We start from the raw sequence: 21,902 nt of genomic DNA, 5'->3' as shown, positions 1-21,902 counted from the left end.
TTTGCAGATGGAAAAAACTAAAATTCTGAGAGGTCAAATGACTTACTACTGAAGACCAGAGCTAGTAAACATGCTAGCAGAAATGGGACATAAACCCAGGTCTGACTAGCTCCAAAGTGTGCACTTTTCCTAGTCAAAGAAGCAGTCATCAAGAGCATGACCCCAGCCCAGCCAGCTGTGTGTGGCCTCAGCTTGTAGAAGGCAGCAACGGCAGGTCAGCCTTGCAATCCAATGGCTCTCAGGACACGTTCACGAAGAGGAACCATGTGTCTCTGTGCACAGGGTGGAGAATCACTTCCCAGACAAGACAATTGGGCATTCAGCCTGAAGAGCTCTGGACAAGCTCAGCTCTTGTGGCCAGGGGCTGTGATGGCATGGATTCACAGGATGCCACAGGCTTGTCAAAATGCACAGAAAACACAAAGCTAAGAGGAAGAGCTAATAATGGGTAAGTCAGCAGTCACACTGTTTGACACAACGAATCAAGAAAAATTTATTTAACATGAATGAATATAAAGTCCTTTTCAGACAAAAACTGAAAAACAAGATAGGAAGAACGCCAGGGGGAAGAAAACCGCTGAAGTGAAGAAAAGAAACAAAAAAGTCCAAAGATTTCAGTTCATTATACGTCCAATAGAAAGTTCTAATATTACGATGTAACTAATAAGCAAAGAAATCTCAGAATATAGTAACAGATAAATAATGTCTAGGACCAGAGGAGAAATTAATCCCACTGTGGCCTGCCCAAGCACATCACGTCACACCAGGAAACAGCATATCCTGTTCTGAAGGAAAACAAAGAGTCTGGCAACCACATGGCATCCAAAGAGATGGCCAGGACAGCAGAAAGGCTCACTACCTGGAGGGATAAAGTAACTACCTTTTAATATATTTAAAAGCTTAGAAGAGAAGACCTGTCTTGTACTGTACCCAAGGATGAAATAAGAACCAGTAAATAAAAAGTGCAAATTATCTACAAGCAGTAGAAGCAAAACTTGCTAAAGATGAGGGCTGTGGCTGAATGCGAGGCCCCTCAATTGGAGGCGCCCTGGCAAAGCCTGAATGATTTTCTATAGGAACAGAAGGAGTTCCTGTTCTGGACAAGAAGGTTGTACTAAATGATTAACATGCTGTTTTATAAATCTCAAAATCCATTGGATATAAAAGGTACAATACATGGCTACATTTGGGCGGACATGGAGCTCCAGTAAGAAAATAGAAAAGATTATGTAACCTTCCAGATGCTTAGTGGGTTGAACCCCACGCATTCTCCACTGCTCTGGAAACTCTAGTAACACAACAAAATAAAGGACAAAGGAGAAAAAAGGAAACTACAGCCAAGAACACCAACAATTCATGAAAAGACAAAAAACTTAAACAATTTAGGAAGTCCAATATTCAAATAAAAGAAGTTTTAGAATAACATATTATAATCTATCACCCACCTCTTGGCCAAGGGAAAAAAAAAAAGGTCGGGGGGTGGGGGGTGCCGGGCATGGGGGCATGGGTAGGAAATAGAAGAAAGCAATTTTCCCAGAGCTTAACAAATGTGGCACTCCTTAGGGCCTGCACAGGCCATCACAATGAGTGGTGCGACAGAACCTCCCAAGGTACTGAGTGTAGTTCCATGGTAGCAGAGATGAAGTATCTAAACCTTCTAGTGGTGGGTGGGGAGGAGGGGGACTCACAAAAACAACACAAAAAAAGGACCATAACTTAGGATCAATTCTTGAAACCAACGTTTTCAGACATGGAAGGTCTGACGGATCTATTCACACATTTTCAGGTAGCTACTGCAGAATGTTCTTCACCAAAACATGACAATACATAAAACCAGAAATACGAGACATCAAGAGATAGACGACTCCCAGAAGAAAGGTGAGGAGAAACACCAGCAGTTACGGCGAAGGTCAAGTGCAACCAGTACAGAGGAAGGCATGCGGCAGAGGGTTTGGAAAAAGTGAGTCCAAGAAAGAGACACAGCTGACTGCCAGATGTATCTGACCACACTGGAGAGAATTTTGCAAATTTTGTTAGGGATTCCGGGAATAATTAACCAAAATATACATACCTTTAATACTGACTTTATCCAAAAGGTGAAGGAGGGAAGGAGCTATCCATGTAAGAACTAAAACCTCCTCTTCATAATTAGAAGCCAAGTAGATTACAAACAGCTACATATAGGCAAATTATTTAGAAATGTGGAAATAAGGGAAAACAGCTAAGTGATGAAGGTAGCAGTCCCAAGTGAGTAATTCAGAGATGAGAAAGATGGAACAATTGTTATTTTTTCCTATAAACCTTGTGATACACCTCTGACTTTTTAGCCTCCATGAACAGTCTTCATGAAAGAACTACAGGCAGAATATTTTCAAAGAAGTTGAGAAAAGACAACCTACAGTAGAATCTGATAGGACATGCTACAACTGATTCTGGTTGTGTATAGAACAGAAAAGGGCTTAGTTCAACAAACTTAGAAAACCTATAAAAATGTAAGGTGTTTAAAGCTTACAGTTATTCTTTGATTATTCGCCAGCAGGCATCTGGAGACTTTTGAAATCCATCACCTGTTACTGAACCAGTAGCACCAACAGTAAACTTCATGCACTCATGGACTTAACCATCCCGGTTTGCACTATCCCACAGCAGCTTGATGTGGTGAAGTTTTATCGTGATTTTTTGAGCACAGGGCAAAGAACGAAATTTTTCTGAACAAGAAGAACAGTTGTAAACGACAATTACTGAACACTGGATAGCTGTAGAAATCTGCCTTTGCTGAAGTCTCAATGGCTGACATGTGAATCATCTACTACATTAACGTCATTTAAACAACTTTCTCTGGTTGATAAGGAAGGTCAAGCTGCTTCATACACTTCCTGTAGGAGATGAGCTCTCCATTCTCATACAGATTGGCAGTGGACATGTTTTCTGAGCTGAAACTACAGTTACATAGCATTTTGCAGACCTTGATGCAAAGGCAAAGGCAATCTCCATATTTCAAAATCCATTCAGTTGTGCAAGTAAGGAGCTATCACCTAAACTATAATTAGAAATGATTAATTTACTATGTAATGACATGCTAAAAAGCAAGTATCAAGAGAAGAATCCAAGAGAATTCTACATATGCCTTCCAAATAATGAATATACTCAACTGAAGTAATATGCTTGGGGACTGATAGAGAATGTGGGAGTACCTACCTGTGTAAAAAGACATTTCCAAAGATGAAAAATGTAAAACTTTGCTGCAGATCAATATTAATAGATTAGATGTACCTTTGCAATAGATTTTGATGAGAGCAACTCTGACTTTAAAGACCAATTAGGTGAAATATTATCCCCCTAGAATAAAGAATTCCAGTCTTCTCACTAGTAAGAGAGAGCTGTATTATAGAAAATTGAACTAAATTATTACATTATGAATCTCATCGATAACAAAGCCTGTAAAAAATTGTTGTGTCTCTTGGTATATAAATACCTTCATAAAATCCTCTTTTTTGCCTCTTGGCCCACAAAACCTAAAATATTTATTAACTGGCCTTTGCAATAAATGCTTTGTTTGCCAGCCCCTGGTCTAAAGTGCCCTGTACCTACAGTGCTGTTCCTCTCCAGGAACCCTCGTAACCACCTGGCATTGATTCTAGGACTCCTGGAGACTTTGAAGGGTTCACTCTAGTGTAGGACACCATGCTGACGAGCAGAGATGTGCAAAAGGAGGAGGAGGAGGAATAACTAAAGGTAAGAAATTGTTCCACAAGCTGCCAAAGCTAAGAATCTCTATCAGCAAAGAAAAACAAAATAAACAAGGAGAGAGAGGGAAAGTCTCAAATATTATCCTGAGAAATGCCTCTGACATTTTAGCTCCTACCACCAAACAATTAATGATACCTTATTTTGTGAAAAGTACTAAAGGTACAAAGAAGTAACAGCTGTTTGCTCACAAAATACTTAAAATGTAGTTAAGAGAAAAAAATAATTCTAAAATAACTTAATGAGATGCTCTGAGAGTTCACAAAGGAGTGATCACAAGGGAACTGGAACAATCCAAGGTGGTTTGACAAAAAAGGCAGGAAGAAAGCTGAGCCCCAGAAGACGTGAATTCAAATACAAAGAACAATAATAAAACTCTGTGAGGCCGGACGCGGTGGCTCATGCCTGTAATACCAGCACTTTGGGAGGCCTAGGCAGGTGGATCACTTGAGGCCAGGAGTTCAAGACCAGCCTGGCCGACATAGTGAGACACCGTCTCTACGAAAAATACAAAAATTAGCCGGGCGTGGTGGTGCACGCCTGTAATCCCAGCTACTCAGGAGGCCAAGACCGGATAATCGCTTGAACCCGGGAGGTGGAGGTTGCAGTGAGCCAAGATTGCACCACTGCACTCTGGCCTGGGCAACAGAGCAAGACCCTATCTCAGAAAACAAACAAACAAACAAAAAAACTCTGTGAGACAAGGGGCCACAAGGGGAATGAATACTTGCAGAGAATTCTCCACATGGGATTCATCCGGAAGAATATTGAGGTAAAGCTGAGGAAATCCTAAGTCGTGTACGAGAATCTGAATATCGGGGGCAAGAATTGGACATCACTGTTTAAGCGCAAGGGGAACCTGCAAGGGTTGAGTAGGACTGTTCTTCAGGAGCTGGGGCTGAGGAGACATCATATGCAAAGTAGTATTTCAGATGCCTAGGAAACATCCACCTGCCAGTTAGAAGCAGAGACCCCTCACAGCAAAACCACCATAGTATCTCTCCAGGCAACAAAGTCTGACCTAGCTTTGCAGCCATGGAAACAAAAAGAAAAAGACAGTTGCAAGAGTCAACAGTAGAACCAATAGGCCCTGGTAAATCACTGCTCATCAGGATAAAAAGAAAGCCAAGTAAAAAGTGACTAAAATTTCAAGTCTTAGAGCTAGCACCAGTTCAGGAAGGTAGATGACTAAATGATTTTTGTCTGCCTTCTAGAGATACAATGGGGACAAGTGAAATTTGATTAAGTATGTTTGCATGTCTCCCAAAAGGACCTACTGCGCCACTTCTGCCACTTCCTAGTAAATGCCAACTGAGCCAAAAGTCAAATATGCAAATTCAATCTCTAATCTTTAATAAAAAGTTCTAAAGTGATGGAGATTAGGACTCAGAAAGACAAAAGTGGCTGACCAGAAGTCAAACGTCCTTTCGCTGGTATAAAACAAAAACAAACACACAGACAGAGCCCCGGTGCCCTGGAAGCAGTGGCCTGGGCGGCGAGTCTTTCTCTGCATGCTACTACTTCAGCTTACTAGGCCTGGCTGGTCTTTGGCGCCCCTCTCAATAACCCCCTATAAACTTAGAATCCCTTGAGTTCTGCAGATTTAAGATATACCAAAGCAGACTGAAGAGGCTGTCATTTAACTTCCTAAAAATACCACAGTACCACAGAATCATATTGTACCTAGCTCAGAGAGACTGGTCTCCACCTGGTTTGCTAAGACTCCAGGGTCTCACAATAGAACCATAGCTTTCCTTGATGTCATTAATGGAAGGAAACTCCTGCTCATCGTAATGGTCTTACCTTTCAAACCAAGTTTAAAAATTAAAAGAAATGTTTTCTTCTTTGTGGCTCCTTGCCCATTACAGGTTATCCTGGTAACAGTTTTGCTCCAATTTACTGCATTAGCAGATTAGCAGGAATAAAGTGGGATATGGATATGAAACAAGCTTTCCTGTAAAAGAAAAAAAAAGCAGATAATCACATATGTTCTCTTTTGGTGTGATGATAGCTGCCATTAAAGCATACTGGGTCAGGGTCTTGGGCCACACAGAACTATACCGCAGGGAATTAAAAAGTTCTAGTTAATCATTAAAATTTTTCTATATGAACATAAGAAAAAAAGCACTGTCATCTCTCTACCTTAGCTTTTATCCTACCCTAAACAGTAGCTCAGAAGTAAATACAGATGTCATAATAGCACTATCAATGAGTGAAGAAGAAAAATACATATTCTTACCTTTGTCTTCTGAAAACATCAATTCTATTCTTATCCAACATAGGGTCCACTATAAAGGCACCACACTTTCAAATACTAAAATTTTACAATTTCCTTCCTTTAAATGCCCCCTGGCAGTCCACTTAATACATTTTATCAGGAAGCGTGAGTAGAACATTAAGATCACTGAAGTTCTAGCTATACTCAAATTCAGTCTCTAGTGTCAATTAACCAAACACTGCACATGAAAAGAACAGAAATTATCTTCCAAGGTATGCACTTCATATATAGCTTAATACTGTGGAAAAAGACTTAAACTGTGGACATTGAACTAATTAGAATTCCTCTAAGTAGTGAAGCCTGACAGGGCCAAAAAAAAAGAAATCCTCTAAGAATGCAATCTACAAGGCATTTCCAAAACAATGCTGTTCATCTAATGCCTTTCCCCCATAAAACTCATACTACATTGTGATGGCAACATTTTCCCTCAAGTAAGATAATAAATAATGTTAAACATCTGTTAAAATCAATCAACAAAAATAACAGTAACAAGCCTAGGTGCAAATTAAAACGAACATATTTAATTTTAAAAATAAAATATTTTACCAGTTAGGTGGTTTTTGACTATACAGTGCAAAAAGTATAATCATCCAAATTTTTGCTTAAAATGAGAACAGACCATGTGGCTGTGCTGCTGGAGTCCTTAGACAAAACAGAAAGGTCCTGTATGGCAAATCCCTCTTCCCTCCAATTTAGGATCATGTATCACATCTAAAGTCCTATTTCCTTAATTTCCTCTCATCTGAAACAGTTCAACGTTTTTTTCCATTCATTTCACTGACATCTTTGAAGAATATGGGTTATGTGCTTCTGGCAGTAGTACCACATAAATGAAGCTTTGTTTCTCCTGGAGCATCACAGAAAGAGTCAAGATGATGTCAATTTGCCCCATTATTGGTGATAATTTCAATCACTTCGTTAAAATTATATTTGCCAGATTTCTTCACTATAAACTGAGGATTTTCCTTTGTAATTAATTCATAATATGTAGAACAATACTTAGAGACTATGTTCTTACAACGTTCATCCAGTAGTTTTAGTGCCAACTGGCAATTCTTGTCTGAATCAATTGATACTCAGTTATGAAAATGATGAGGTTTTTGAGGCTCTACTGTTCCTCCTGACATTCAAACTACAGTGAGGGATGCTCCCTTCTCCCCACTTATTCTTTCCTTATGTCATCAGTATGGACTCATAGATTCGTATTTTATTAACTTTTTTTTTTTTTTGAAGACAGGGTCTTGCTCTCTCGCCCAGGCTGGAGTGCAGTGGCGCAATCTCAGCTCACTGCAACCTCCACCTCCTGGGCTCAAGTGATCCTCCTGCCTCAGCCTCCTGAGTAGCTGGGATTAGAAGCAACCGCCAACATGCCTGCTTAATTTTTATATTTTTTGTAGAGACGGGATTTCACCATGTTGGCCAGGCTGGTCTCAAACTCCTGACCTCAAGTGATCCGTCCGCCTTGGCCTCCCAAAGTTCTGGGATTATAGGTGTGAGCCACTGTGCCTGGCCAATTAACATCATTATTCATTCTGATGTTCAAATTGTCCCACATTTGGCCAGTGGGAGCCCCTTCCTGCATGCTCTTGTGTGCTTTTCATAGTTCTCAAGCACTTCCTTATTTCCTCATGTAACATGTTCTGGATTTGTCTTATGCATTCTCTGTTCGGCTTTGAAATCTGCCATTTCTCCAAAGAGTCTTGGTTCCTTTTAGTGGGGGATGTAATTTAAAAATGAAGGTCTGAGAGCAAAGTACGTTCATAGATACTGAGGCTGTCACTTCCTCTGTCCTTTTATAGCAAACAAAGCTGGGAAGGAATGTCAATTTCATATGCTCCAGCTCTGTTGTGTATCCCTGACTTTTAAATATGAATGAAAACCAAGGATTACCGGACACCTCCAGAAAGCCTCTACCATAAAAAGTAGCAAAACAAACAGAAAAATGCAAGTTAGAGGAAAAGACAATCAGAAAACAGGAAAGAAAATTGAAAGCCTAAAATGGAACATTTTAGCAACATTTTCCAACATCCAACCAACAGGGGTTCTAAAAAAAAAAAAAGAAAGAACAAAAAAACAGAAGGGAGGAAATCAGATAAATAATTCTCAAAACCGTTACTTAAAACAGACCCATACCAAGGAACATCACTGTTAAATGGCATGACCCTGGCATAAAGAAGAGCCTAGGTCTTCCACAACCAAAAATCTGAATAGTTTCAAATTTCTCAAGAACAGAAAACAAAAAAGTGAAGTAACACATCACATCCATTAGGATGGCTACTATAGGAAAAGAAGAAAAAAAACCAGGAAATAAGTGTCAATAAGGATGTGGAGAAACTGGAACTCTTGGGCATTATTGGTGGGAATGCAAAATGGTACAGCAGCTGTGGAAAAACCGTTATGTTCATTCCTCAAAAAATTAAAAATAGAATTACTATATGACCCAGCAAGTCCACTTATGGTTCTACACTCAAAAGAACTGAAGGCAGGGTCTTGAAAAGATATTTGTGTACCCGTGTTCGTGGCAGCATTACTCACAACAGCTAAAACACGGAAGCAACCCAAGTGTCCATCAACAGATGAATGGGCAAGTGAAGTATGGTAGAGACGGAGTATCCCCTGTCCAAAATGCTTGAGACCAGAAGTATTTCAGATTTCAATTTTTTTTGCATTTTTAAATATTTGCATATACATAATGAGATATCTTGGGATAGGGCCCAAATCTAAACATATAATTCAGTTGTGTTTAAAGTATACTTTATACATATATCCTAAAGGTAATTTTACACAATATTTTAAATTAACTGTGTATTGTGTGTCTATATTTTGACTGCAACCAGTCACATGAGGTCACATGTGCTGTATGAGGTCAGGTGTGGAATCTTCCACTTGTGGCATCGTGTTGGCACTCAAAAAGTTTCAGATTTTGAAGCATTTCGAAATTTCCAATTAGGGATGCTTAACCTGTATATACATACAATGGAATATTATTCAGTCTTGAACAGGAAATTTTGATATACGCTACGATGTAGATGAACCATAAAGACGTGCCAAGTGAAATAAGCCAGTCACAAAAATGACAAAAAATGTATTTTGAATAAAGGCAGAAGACTATGTAATTCCAACTTATTGGAGGTACTCAGAATAGTCAAAATCAGAGCCAGAAAGCAGAACAGGAGATGGAGGATGGTGCTGATTGCACAATGTTATGAAGGTATACTATTAAACTGTACACTTAAAATGGCTAAGATGGTAAATTTTTTAATATGTATTTTATTACAATAAAAAAATGATAATGGGGCAATGTCTAAAGAATTCTGAAGAGATGCGTTCTGGCTGAGTGTCTGTCCTCCCTCTCTTCCATTCATATGTTGAAGTCCTAACTCCCAGCATGGTTATATTTGGAGAAAGGAAGTAATTACAGTTAAATGGAGTCATAAGGGTGGGACCCTGAATTGACAGGATTAGTGTCCTTATGAGACACCATGTGCACATGAACCCAAGGAAAGGCCGTGTTGAGAAAGTCTGGGTCATAATCTCGAAAGACACAATCCTGAATGCCACAATCCCGAATGTTGAATGCTCATCTGCAGTGGATTCTAATTATTGACTGGATAACTTTGTGAACATTAGAATTCTGGGCGTGTTTTGGAACGTCGGTCTGCAAGCTATTCCGAGCTGGTATGACTTTTCTTTCTCTTCTCTATGTTCTCATTGTTTCAGGATTGCTGCCCCCCCACCGCCTCACCCCTCCAGCTCCTGGTTCTTTGTCCCAGCCATCTCCTGTGGTACTGTGCTGTGTCTGCCTTGTGGAGACCCTGAGGATGTTCTGGATGGAGTTACCAAGCCCCCGACAGGCTGGTCCAGTTCCTGGCCTCAACAAAGTATGTGTCCTTTTGCCTCAGACCAGCTGCTCCCTAAAAGCTGCAGCCCCCAGCAGAGTTTGGCCTGTTTTTCTGCCTCTTTCACAAGAGAGTGAGCCCCCCTGGCTCCAGCTGCCCACCTGCACGAAGCTCTGTTAATGGCTGGGACCCCCGTAGCGCCTGGGCCCCCAGCCTGTTGCTGGGCCTGGGCTTCAGCTTCTCTCCAACTCCCATCTACTCCACATCTGGTCCTGGGAGATGTTTTCTTTCCTTTTGAGCCTGAAAGATCAAAAGCCCTAAAGTCTAAAATCCTGAAAATTACAATCCCAAAAGATCAAAATCCCAAAAATATAATTCTGGAAAAAAATAATTTAAAAAAACTTTCGGAAGACATGTATTTATATTTTCAAAGGGGGATTTCAGGCCAGGCATGGTGGCTCACTCCTGTAATCCCAGCACTTTGGGAAGCCAAGGCAGGTGGATCGCCTGAGGTCAGGAGTTCAAGACCAGCCTGGCCAACATGGCGAAACCCCGTCTCTACTAAAAATACAAAAATTAGCTGGGCGTGGTGGTGCACACCTGTAATCCCAGCTACTTGGGAGCCTGAGGCAGGAGAATCACTTGAACCTGGGAGACAGAAGTTGCAGTGGGCCGAGATCACACCACTGTACTCCAGCCTGGGCGACGGAGCAAGACTCCATCTCAAAAAATAAAAAATAAAGGGGGATTTGAGAAACATAAAAAAAATGAGAGAATACGTCATACGTCACTTTACACAATAAAATAGGCAATAATCACATGCATATTTTTGCAAGGATACAAGGTATAATTCAAGTCTAATAATGACAGTTACATGGGTAGACTAACAGTCATGAGCAGACAAACTACATTCATAAAGAAATGGGTTAAAAAAAAAAGCAAAATGCATAAATGCATATAACAGCCGGCATGGTGGCTCAGGCTTGAGATCCCAGAGCTTTGGGAGGCTCTGACGGGTGGAATGCTTAAGGCCAGTTCAAGACCAGCTGGGCAACACAGTGAGATCCCACCCCTACAAAAAAAAAAGTTTTTTTAATTAGCTGGACTTTGGAGTAAGCATCTGCAGTCCTAGCTACTCAACAGGCTGAGGCAGGAGGGTCGCTTAAGGCCCAGGAGTTTGAGGTTACAGAGAGATATGATCACGCCACTGCACTCCAGCCTGGGTGACAAAGCAAGACCTTATTTCACTCATTCATTCGTACATACATTAAAATACATATGACTACGGGTGGTAATTGTATGCAATCAGCTTTACAACTGCAGTCATCTATAACCTATGTCTTTTGATGAGATCTACCAAAAACCACGATGGATCAACATCACATATGCAGTTGCTCAGAGAACTGAGATCTTTAATTTTATCTTTCACAAATGCAGATATACAAAAAAGGACATCTCTTCATTTACTGAGGAAGTTTCAACTGTTTTACACATATGTACAATGCTTACACACAAAGTCACACTGTAAAAATGTACTTTCGTGGAGTCAAATATGCAAAAAACGCATAAAACAAAAAGAATACATACAACTTATACCACCAGTATTGAATATGATGTGAAGACTAAATATATAGCATAGCAAACTGGCGCTATGTGTGAATGAGAAGAAGTCTTATAGGACTGAATAATTTGGCAGAAGAGATTTCTTGTAGTTTTTGTCTGTCTTCACTACGTCTATGATCTTCGAAACACTTGTTGCACTTGTATTTGAAGAGTGGTTGTGGTCTTCAAACTCTTTAAGTACATGCTGTCTGTTTCAAAGTCTGTTATGTCCAGCTGTTGCAATTAAGCAATTTTCTGCTTTCATAGCCCCAATAATAATTAACTTTAACATTTTTATCTTTCACCATTACGTAGCCTCATACACTTATCACAGCCTTTTTGCAAGGGAACAATTTCACAGATCTGTTCCATTGTGTTTTAAGAAACACAGTAGGAAGGAATATTTGACTTCCCCAATACCAGATTTGTATTAAGCTTCTCCAGCAAGACAGAACTGGTAAGATATGCATACAGATACATGAGAGGGGATTTATGCGGGGAATGAGCTCACGCGATTATGGTGCTGGGAAGTCCCATGACAGGCAAGCTGAAGACCCCCGGGATGCCGGTGACAAGGTTCAATCCAAGTCCAAAGGGCCTGAGAACCAGGGACGCCAGTGGTCTCTAACTCAGTCCACAAAAGCCTCAGGACCCAAGGGGGCTGCTGGTGTATATCCTGGAGTCCAAAGGCTGGCAACCCTGGATTTCTCACATCCAAGGCAGCAGAAGAGTCTGGACCCTGGTTGATTGGATGGTACCTGCCAACACTGAGGGCAGATCTTCCCCGCAGCCCACTCAGACTCACGCCATTAGTGAGTGAGGTATTATCAGTTACAAAATAGTGATAATAACTAATAACAGGAATGGACAAGCACTTGTACAATGCCAGCACAAAAGGTTTGTAAGGGCAGACATTCATACCTGACGTTTTGTGATTAAGCAAGTGCGTTTAGATGCTATTTGAGAATTTTTCCATCTCTGAAAACACTCTCACAGACACACCCAAAACCTAATGTTTCACCAGGTTTCTAGGTACTCCTTAGTTAAGATGTCATCTAAAACTGAGTCCACAAGTCCACCTATTGTCAACCTGGCACCCACACGCATCTCCTTAAACCATACTTAATTTACGAATAAAGACAATAACAAGGTAATAGTTCCGTCTAACGTGATGCAACTATCCTACGCACAACCAAAAACATACTGTCCCTTCCCCAGTAATTGGCTTTCAGGGCTTCAACACTCAGGATTTTAATCTTTTGTGATTTTCAGGATTTTAGAGATTATGATCTTTAAGGATCTTGATCTTCAGGGATTCTGATCTTTAGGTATTCCAACATTTGGGATTATGGTGCTCCAGACTGTGTCATCTGGTATGATGATTGGCACCACATGTGAGAAGAGATGGTGTCTCTAAACCAGAAAGAGGCCACTCTCTAGAAACCAAATTGTCAAGAAGCTTGATCTTGAACTTCTAGCTTACAGAATGTGAGAAAATAAATTTCTGTTGTTTAAGCCACCCAGCCTATGATATTTTGTTATGGCAACCCTGAGCAGACTAATATAGAAGGAAAACTATTTCCAATCCAAAAGCATATACCCAGTCAAACTTTATCAATCACGAGTACACAGAAAGACACACAGTCTCAACAGATCTAGCTCCTATACACCTTTCTCACTGAAAACTACTGGCAACTATGCTCCACTAAAACTAAGGAGAGCAACAAGGTTAACACAGAACACAGGAATAGGAGATCCAATGGGGAGAAAGAGGTAAAAAGAACCCCCAAGGTCGCAGAATGGGAGAGCCAGCAGTCCAAACTAGAAAGATTCCTTCAAAAAGATAAAGATGAGGGAAGATCTGAATATGTAACTGGCTAAAAGTCTGAGGCTAAATTAGTGATAAGTACATTTTAAAAACACACACACACACACGGCTGGGCGCAGTGGCTCATGCCTGTAATCCCAGCACTTTGGGAGGCCGAGGCGGGTGGATCACCTGAAGTCAGGAGTTTAAGACCAGCCTATCAAACATGGCGAAACCCCGTCTCTGCTAAAAATACAAAAATTAGCCAGGTGTGGTGGCACACACCTGTAATCCCAGCTACTCAGGAAGCTGAGGCAGGGGAATCGCTTGAACCCAGGAGGCAGAGGTTGCCATGAGCTGAGATCGCGACACTGCACGCAGGGGAATCGCTTGAACCCAGGAGGCAGAGGTTGCCATGAGCTGAGATCGCGACACTGCACTCTAGCCTTGGGCGACTGGGTGAGACTCCAACTCAAAACACACACACACACACACACACACACACACACACACTCTAGCTTGGGCGACAGGGTGAGACTCCAACTCAAAACACACACACACACACACACACACAAACACATTTCCAGAGGAAACCAAAAGTTGTTTAGGAAAGGAAAGTATTTGTAATTTATACCACTTAACAGCTATAAATAGTATACATGGGCCGGGCGCGGTGGCTCATGCCTGTAATCCCAGCACTTTGGGAGGCCAAGGCGGGCGGATCACAAGGTCAGGAGTTTGAGACCAGCCTTACCAACATGGCGAAACCCCGTCTCTACTAAAAATACAAAAATTAGCCGGACGTGGTGGCGCGTGCCTTAATCCCAGCTACTCAGGAGGCTAAGGCAGGAGATTCGCTTGAACCCGGGAGGCAGAGGTTGCAGTGAGCTGAGATCACAACATTGCACTCCAGCCTGGGCGACAGAGCGAGACTCCGCCTCAAAAAAAAAAAAAAAAGTATGCATGGTCGTAATGTAGTATACATGGTTGTAATGAAAAAAACTAAATAGTGATTTAACCAAAATGTTAACAAACCTCTATTGGGTGGATAGGGAAGACAGAAAACAGGGATGAAGGTGCAGTAAAGGAGAGAAGAGAGAGCCAATCCTTATCTTCCATGTCAGAAAATCAAGACACTGGTTAGAACTAAAAAAATCAGAAAGTATACACACAAGTATGAACCCTTCAAATACAGTCTTCAGACATATGGAGGTAAATAAGTATTTTTAACTGGTTAAAACAGTCCAAAGTATTACACTATCTCCAGGAAAGGGAAAAAAAGAGAGTGGGATACTTAAGGACTCCTGTTTGTCTTACCCAATCCAGAATAGTTGACTCCAAAATATGGACATATAAAGCTTTAGTTTAAAGAAAAACACAGAAGTTTTTAAGAAAAAATGCTGGGGCTCATGCCTATAATCACAACATTTTGAGAGACCAAGGCAGGAGGATCACCTGAGCCCAGGAGTTCGAGACCAGCCTAGGTAACATGGCAAGACCCCATTCTCTACAAAAATTTTAAAAATCAGCTAAGCATGGTAGCACACGCCTATGGTCCCAGCTACTCGAGAGGCTGAGACAGGAAGATCACTTGCCCAGGAGGTTGAGGCTACGGTAAACTGTGTCGCGCCACAGCACTCCAGCGTGGGCTACCTAACAAAACCCTGTTTCAAAAAAAACAAAGAAGAATGTTGGACTGGGAAGAGGTATTAAATTTTGAGAGACCAGAGAGCTGTAGTATCAGGTCACATAGGTAATGAGAAGCTAAGACAAATCACTTAACCTGAGTATCGATTTCTTCATCTATAAAATAAAATAGGCCAGGTGTAGTAGGGGCTCATGCCTGTAATCCCAGCACTTTGGTAGGTGCCAAGTCAGGTGGATCACCTCAAGTCAATAGTTTGAGACCAGCCTGGCCAAGAAGGTGAAACCCTGTCTCTACTTTAAAAAAAAAAAAAAAAAAAAAAAATTTGCCGAGTGTGGTGGCAGGCACCTGTAATCCCAGCTACTCGGGAGGCAGAGGCAGGAGAATCGCTTGAACCCAGGTGGCAGGGGTTGCAGTGGGCCGAGATTGTGCCATTGCACTCCAAACTGGGCAACGAGAGCGAAGCTCCATCTCAAAAAAAAAAAAAAAAAATTAGCCACATGCAGTGGCTTATGTCTAGTCCCAGCTACTCAAGGGGCGGAGTTTTCAATGAGCCAAGATTGTGCCATAGCACTCCAACCTGGGTGATAGGAGTGACACCCTGTCTCAAAAATAAAAATAAGAGAGGTGGGGTAAATTAACTCTAAATTTTCTTGTTGCTTCAACAATTTATGAATCTAATATAAAAATAATCAAAGCTTTAAACATGGTACCAGTGGCTACAGAAAAAATTAAGCAGGACTTGGTAGAAAAAAAAAAAAAAAAAACAGAGAAGTAAAATAAAAAAATAAAATCTGCTTTAAGCCCAGAGGGACTGAGAACGTACTGATGGTGAAGGAGAAGTCAGACAAGCACGGTTGAAGAAATCAAGATCCAAGGTTTCCTATCCTCACAGGGAAAGAATTTAACTGACAGTATCCAGACATACTACAACACAACACCACTAAAAAAAGCTAAGCCACAAAGAGATGCTTTGAAAGTTAAACACAAACAGATGAGGGTGGAATCCATAAGGATGATGAAAGGTTCTCCCTAAAGAACACTAAAGGTGAAAACGGGGGAATTCTCCAAGTATTTAATTTCTATTTATATCATAATCAAAGGACAGGGTGAGAAAAGGACATGGTTAGAGTAAGACTATTCTGAAACACTGGGAGCTGCTGCACAGCATCATGGAAGCTAACGAGGAAGACTATGGTTTTAATCATCAATAATATCAGATGTGGTTCAGTAGTTGACAGCATTAGACTATTCTCTTAGAGGAAATGAATCCAAAGCCCTCTCTCCAAAAAAGAAATCAAGACAGGAAAAGAAAATAATATACTTTTATTTGCAGCCAATCATTCCTTCAATAGACTGCATTTTTCTCAACAGTCATACAACCTAACCCTGTCACACAACCTAACCCTGTCACACAACCTAACCCTGTCAAAAGATTTCTCTTCTTTTCAGTATTGCTGACTCTGATAACACCAATAAAGAGAATGCAAGTGCAACATAATATAAAAATAACATTTAAGAATGAGGACTGCTTTGGACTAAAACACCAAAACCACAAATTCTCAACTAAACAGCATCTAAGTGAACTTGCTTAATCACAAAATTTGAGAGCAGCAGGAATGAAAACTATCCTTACAAACCTTTTGCGTTCGCACTGTGCAAGTGCTTTTCCATCCTATTATTATCATCCCTGTTTTATAGTCTAGGAAAATAAAGGATTTACCCCAAATCACTCTCATATGGACACTAAATTTATTTAAAAACAAAAAGCCGGCCAGGCACGGTGGCTCACGCCTGTAATCCCAGCACTGTGAGAGGCGGAGGTGGGCGGATCACGAGGTCAGGAGTTCCAGACCAGCCTGGCCAACGTGGTGAAACCCCGTCTCTACTAAAAATACAAAAAAAATAAGCCGGGCTTGGTGGCTGGTGCCTGTAATCCCAGATACTCGGGAGACTGAGGCAGGAGAATTGCTTGAACACAGGAGGCAGAGGCTGCAGTGAGCCAAGACTGTGCCACTGCACTCCAGCCTGGGTGATGGATCAAGACTCCATCTCAAAAAAAAAAAAAAAAAAAGCCAAAAAACTCACTTAGGCCGGGAAAAAAAGCAGTAGTAATCTGCTCCCTATCCTCTCATAAAAAAATTTTTTTTTTCCCATGAGGTGTTGCTATGTTGCCCAGGCTGGTCTCAAACACTTAGGTTCAAGCGATCCTCCCACCTCAGCCTCCCAAAGTGCTAGGATTACAGGTGTTAGCCACCTCACCCAGCCTCATATAAATTTCTAATATAAATACCATGATATTCCTGATGTAAACTCATAAGAGGAAATCATAGCTATTGCATAACATGCAAGAAAGCATTTTCTCCTGAGAGCACATATCATACACAACTAAAGATGCACTCTCCATTAGACAGACAGGTGGTATCGCAAAGCTTGGACACACAAAAGCAAGAAACACTAGTTTTTAACTGGCATCAGGAAGTCCCAGGACAGGCCACCTCAGAATGCTCTCCTAATGCAAATCTCAAAAATCCCATTGCTGCAAGTACCCTCACACGTTTTCTAAAGCACTCAAGTTTGAAGAGATGAAGGTAATGAGATGGGAAGATAATTCATCTCTACAAGGACTTGTTCACCATTTTTACCTTCAATGCCTAGCACACCGTAAATTTAAAAATCATCCACAAAATTTTGAATACAAAAATCATCAAAAATAACTGCATAAATGCCCATAATCAGGCAACAACCAACTTCCATGACTGTTGATAAATAACCTAATTCCCATGTCTTCAGACGCATCTTCCAACAAAAATAACTATAGACAGGCAACTCAATCAGCCAATTTCAGAAACACCAACCATTTTAGTACAGGCCGAGGTACGAACACCAAGACTTCTAAACCATTAATCAATAATCACTATACCAAAAAAAAAAAAAAAAAAAGCAAAAAGACTACTGTGTAAAGTACAAAACACCCAAGGTAAATCCATACTATCACCTCCTAAAAGCAAAATCATGAATGTAAAGTACTTGAAGTAAAGACTTTGGCACCTAATTGGACTACATCATTGTCTGGCTATGCACCCTAATGGACACTCAAATCACTGCAGGCATATATGAAGCCAACACAATCTAAGCTGCTATTAAAACAGAGCCAAGTCATAAATTAGTACATCAACAACTAAAATAAGGCCCAAAGAACTACCTCTGCCTGTTGTAACAACAGTGGGCAGGGACGCACAGCAAAGGTACAAATTACTACATGATCCCAATCACCGAGCTACATTTAGTGGGCTCAGGCAAGGTATACAATCAAGCTTAATTTGATGTAAAAGCTGAAACTTCCATAATCCATAGTACAAAGGTAAAAAAGACCAAAACTTCTTATATGGAATCTTGGCAATCAAATGGTTATTATCTGAGATAAGTGTATAAAGATTGCTGAAAGGTGAGAGGAATGGGGAAGATGATGGTCAGGGGAGACAAAGCCTTAATTAAGAGGAAAAAGGGGTTTTTTCTTTGAGATATAGTGCATAGCATGGTGAATGTAGTAAATACTCATCCCACTGTGCATTTCAAAATCACAAAGAGAATTTCCAATTTTCTTCCCACAAAAAAGTATTTGTGGTGATGAATGTTAATTAACTTGATTTAATTATTCTGCATTGTATACATGAATCATAACATCACTTTGTACCCTATAAATAACAGCTATAATTTATCAATTTACAGTTAGGAATTTTTTTTTTTTTTTTAAAGTATAAAGGGCTGGGTGCAGCAGTTCATGCCCATAATCCCAACACCTTGGGGACTGAAACAGGAAGATCACTTGAGGCCAGGACTTAGAGATCAGCCTGTGCAAAATAGCAAGACCCCGTCTCTACTAAAAATATAAAAATTAGCCAGGCGTGGTGGTGCATGCCTATAGTCCCAGCTATTCAGGAAGCCGAGGTAAGAAAATTGCTTGAGCACAGGAGAACTCAAGCCTAAGGGTGGGATTTTTATTAGGTTGGTGCAAAAGTAATTGTGGTTTTTACAATTAAAAGTAATGGCAAAAACCACAATTACTTTTGCACCAACCTAATAAACTGGCAAAACAAGATACCTACAACGCGGGGGAAAAAAGGAAACAATCTCATACAGGTTCTTATCAGTGTCCAAAAATAAAGAAAAAAAGGATAAAACATGAATGAAGAAAAGGCTCAGGCCAGGACTAGTTGTAGCACTATCCCAAGCTCCAAGAGTTAAGTCTTTACTCCCAGTTTTGAACCTAAACCTTCTAATGTGTAGCTGGCAATTCCAGTCATACTCGTATGCCTTAGTCTCCACTATTAGCATTTCTAAAAAAAGATTAACAAGAAAGGGAAACACTCTACGGCTGAGCTGTCCAGTTCCACAGCCACACACAGTTACTGAGCATCTGAAACATGGCTAGGAAGGCAAAGGAGCTGGTTTTTTGTTGTTGTTCCACCCCACTCCCCTGGGAGCTGAATTTTAAATTAATTTTAACTACTTATATTAGGTTGGTGAAAAGTAATCATGGTTTTTGCCATTACTTTTTATTGCAAAAACTGGAATTACTTTTGTACCAACCTAATACAAAGTTCTACTAGACAGCACTGCTCTGACTCACGTTAAAACTAAGCGCACACATACCAAGACCCTATCTCTCTAAATAAATAAAAAATAATAACTCAATTTTTAAAAATCTAGGCACAGAATAAATGTTTATGGCTTGTAATCTTAGATGAATAAATTCTCATCTTCTAGGTCTTAACTTTCTCAACCAAAAAATGTAAGAGTTCAACTCGACTGTGTCCACGATTCTAAATGAACTAGTGCAGCATATAAATTAATATTCTTCATTCAAACAGTAGTAATGTAATTAAAGCCACATACCCCTTAAAATTATGGGAGGTACCTCAAACTGAAGACACAAGGGTATTATATGACCCCTCCATATGGCCGAGGAAGTTCTGTCACTATTTGAGCAAGTCACCACATCTCTCTGAGCTTGTTTTCTTATCTGTAAATGAGAGGTTTAGACTAAATGATTACTTAAGACACTTCAAATCCTAAAATTCTTCATTCCTTTAGATCTAAGAAGACATAGAAAAGAACAAATAAAATAAGTGAAACCAAGATACTCAAAGAAATAAGGAAAAATTATAAAAACCAGTTTAAACTCTTAAGAAATGAAGTAAATTGAAACCAGACCCCAGTGACAGAGGCTGTAAAGTTGTACAATGTCAATGTGCTCTGGTAGGAGGCTGATTTGGTCTACTGGCATGTGCCTAGTTTTTCATTTTTGCTTTAGTCCACACGTAAAAACACACTGCTATCTCCAAAGAAGGCCAAACTGCAAAAAGTTCTATACAGTCAGGTGCGTGTAGCTGGGATGAGAACACACAGCTCACAAAGGTTTGGACTGTTCTTTCCCCCAACAAAAACTTGACCAAGAAAATCTTCCTACACTAGACAGCTATAGTAGAATCACCATTGCTGCTTTCAGGGCTCTCAAATTGCACCAGGAGCTTGCTTACTTTGTCAATGAGCCGAACCAAGTAAAACGGGATGCTCTCTTGACAGGGGGTACACTTACTTTTAGCTGCAGTAAGGTAAACTGAAGTGTGCATTCATCCATAAAGATATTGTAAGATATCCTTTCCTATGGCGTATAACTCAGTACATATATGAAATAGCAAAGAATCCACTTGAAAGAATCCTAACAGGTATCTGGAGAAAGGAATATAGCCTACTGACTTAAGTGAAACGTGAAAAAGTAGAGGGTCAGGGCAGAAGGACAAGCTCTACACAGCTCTTTTCAAAGGCACCTTTCTATATACATTGTGTGGCCTATACCAGACCCACCTGTATATTTCTCAATCTTGAAAAATTTTAATGAAAAAAAGTAACTCTCAAAGAACCTGACTTACAGCATAGTAAGAAAAAAAACAAACAATTTCTACTTTCTTCAAGAATATAATGCTTTACCTGATATAGACATTCCTTTGTTTTACTGCTGATTTAACCAGGCTACCACTGATGACCATTTAGTTTTCACTTTTTGCTATTACAAAATATGCCAGTATTTCCAGAAGTGGATCTGGTGGATCAAAGAATGTGCGCTTCTAATTAGGCACATGGCCAAGTGGCTCTCCAATGAGGTACATGGCCAAGTGGCTCTCCACGGAGGTCAGCCCTACCCATATTCCCCCAGTGATGTGTGAAAGCCTGTTTCCACACACCTGGTCAACAATGCATTTGCTTTTCTCTTCAGTAGGATGGGCACTGTTCATATATTGAAGAACCATTTATACTTCACTTTTCTGCCAGCTGTCTGTTTATATCCTTTGTCTACTTTTCTACTGGGTTGGTCTTCTCAACGATTTGTAGGGGTTATTTTAAAAAAAGAAAAAGAGTTATTTGTCTGATAGCATTCCCTCTTCACCTCATTCCAATCTGCGATCTCTCTACCACTCAGCTCAAACTGCTCTTTCAGGTCACTGACAACCTCCAGACAAGGCTAAATCCAAATGAAACTCTTCTGTCCTTACGTACACCTCACTCTCAGCAGCATGCAAGGCAGTCCCCCAGGAGACGCTCCTCATTAGAACATTCTCCTCGCCTGGCTTCTCTGATGTCACACACTCATTGTTTTCTCACTGGCCATTTCTCAGTCTCCCTAGTTGGAGGGCTGCTCCTCTCCTTCCTTCCTTCTTCTGTCCCACTGATAACACAGAGGCTCCCGCAGAGGTCAGGCTGTGGACCTAGTACACTTCCCTGAGTGCACCACATTTGCTCGAAGTAAATTCACATTTGTTTTATTTGTGCTGTTTCCCCAGCAACTAAAACAAAGCGCTGGGAGATTCAAGACAAGTTCTGTTGAATAAACAAAGCCGTTTCCGTGGGTTTTTAAAATATTCTTCTCCAGGCCGGGCACGGTGGCTCACGCCTGTAATCCCAGCACTTTGGGAGGCTGAG

At 40.6% G+C, this 21,902-nt stretch overlaps 1 protein-coding gene across 50 annotated transcripts in view; it reads right to left on the bottom strand.

The window, feature by feature from the left end:
• Positions 1 to 21,902, bottom strand: part of PPP6R3 (protein phosphatase 6 regulatory subunit 3) — a 158,277-nt gene that overhangs the window by 90,271 nt on the left and 46,104 nt on the right. For 17 of the 50 annotated variants that reach the window (XM_031016260.3, XM_031016251.3, XM_063693278.1 and 14 more), the window contains exons 2-3: positions 19,818 to 19,944; positions 5,551 to 5,701 (exon numbers count right to left, since the gene is read on the bottom strand). The gene's annotated coding sequence lies outside the window, so the exon portion shown is untranslated. Of the gene's footprint in view, positions 1 to 5,550; positions 5,702 to 10,025; positions 10,165 to 19,817; positions 19,945 to 21,902 lie in introns of all 50 variants that reach the window. The other 33 variants (XM_004051673.5, XM_004051674.5, XM_063693277.1 and 30 more) reach the window with 3 other exon arrangements.

Source organism: Gorilla gorilla, chromosome 9 (genome assembly GCF_029281585.2).
Source record: "Gorilla gorilla gorilla isolate KB3781 chromosome 9, NHGRI_mGorGor1-v2.1_pri, whole genome shotgun sequence".
Lineage (NCBI taxonomy): Eukaryota > Metazoa > Chordata > Mammalia > Primates > Hominidae > Gorilla > Gorilla gorilla.
The sequence above is the reverse complement of the archived record's forward strand: the minus strand, read 5'-3'. Positions and strand labels throughout refer to the sequence as shown.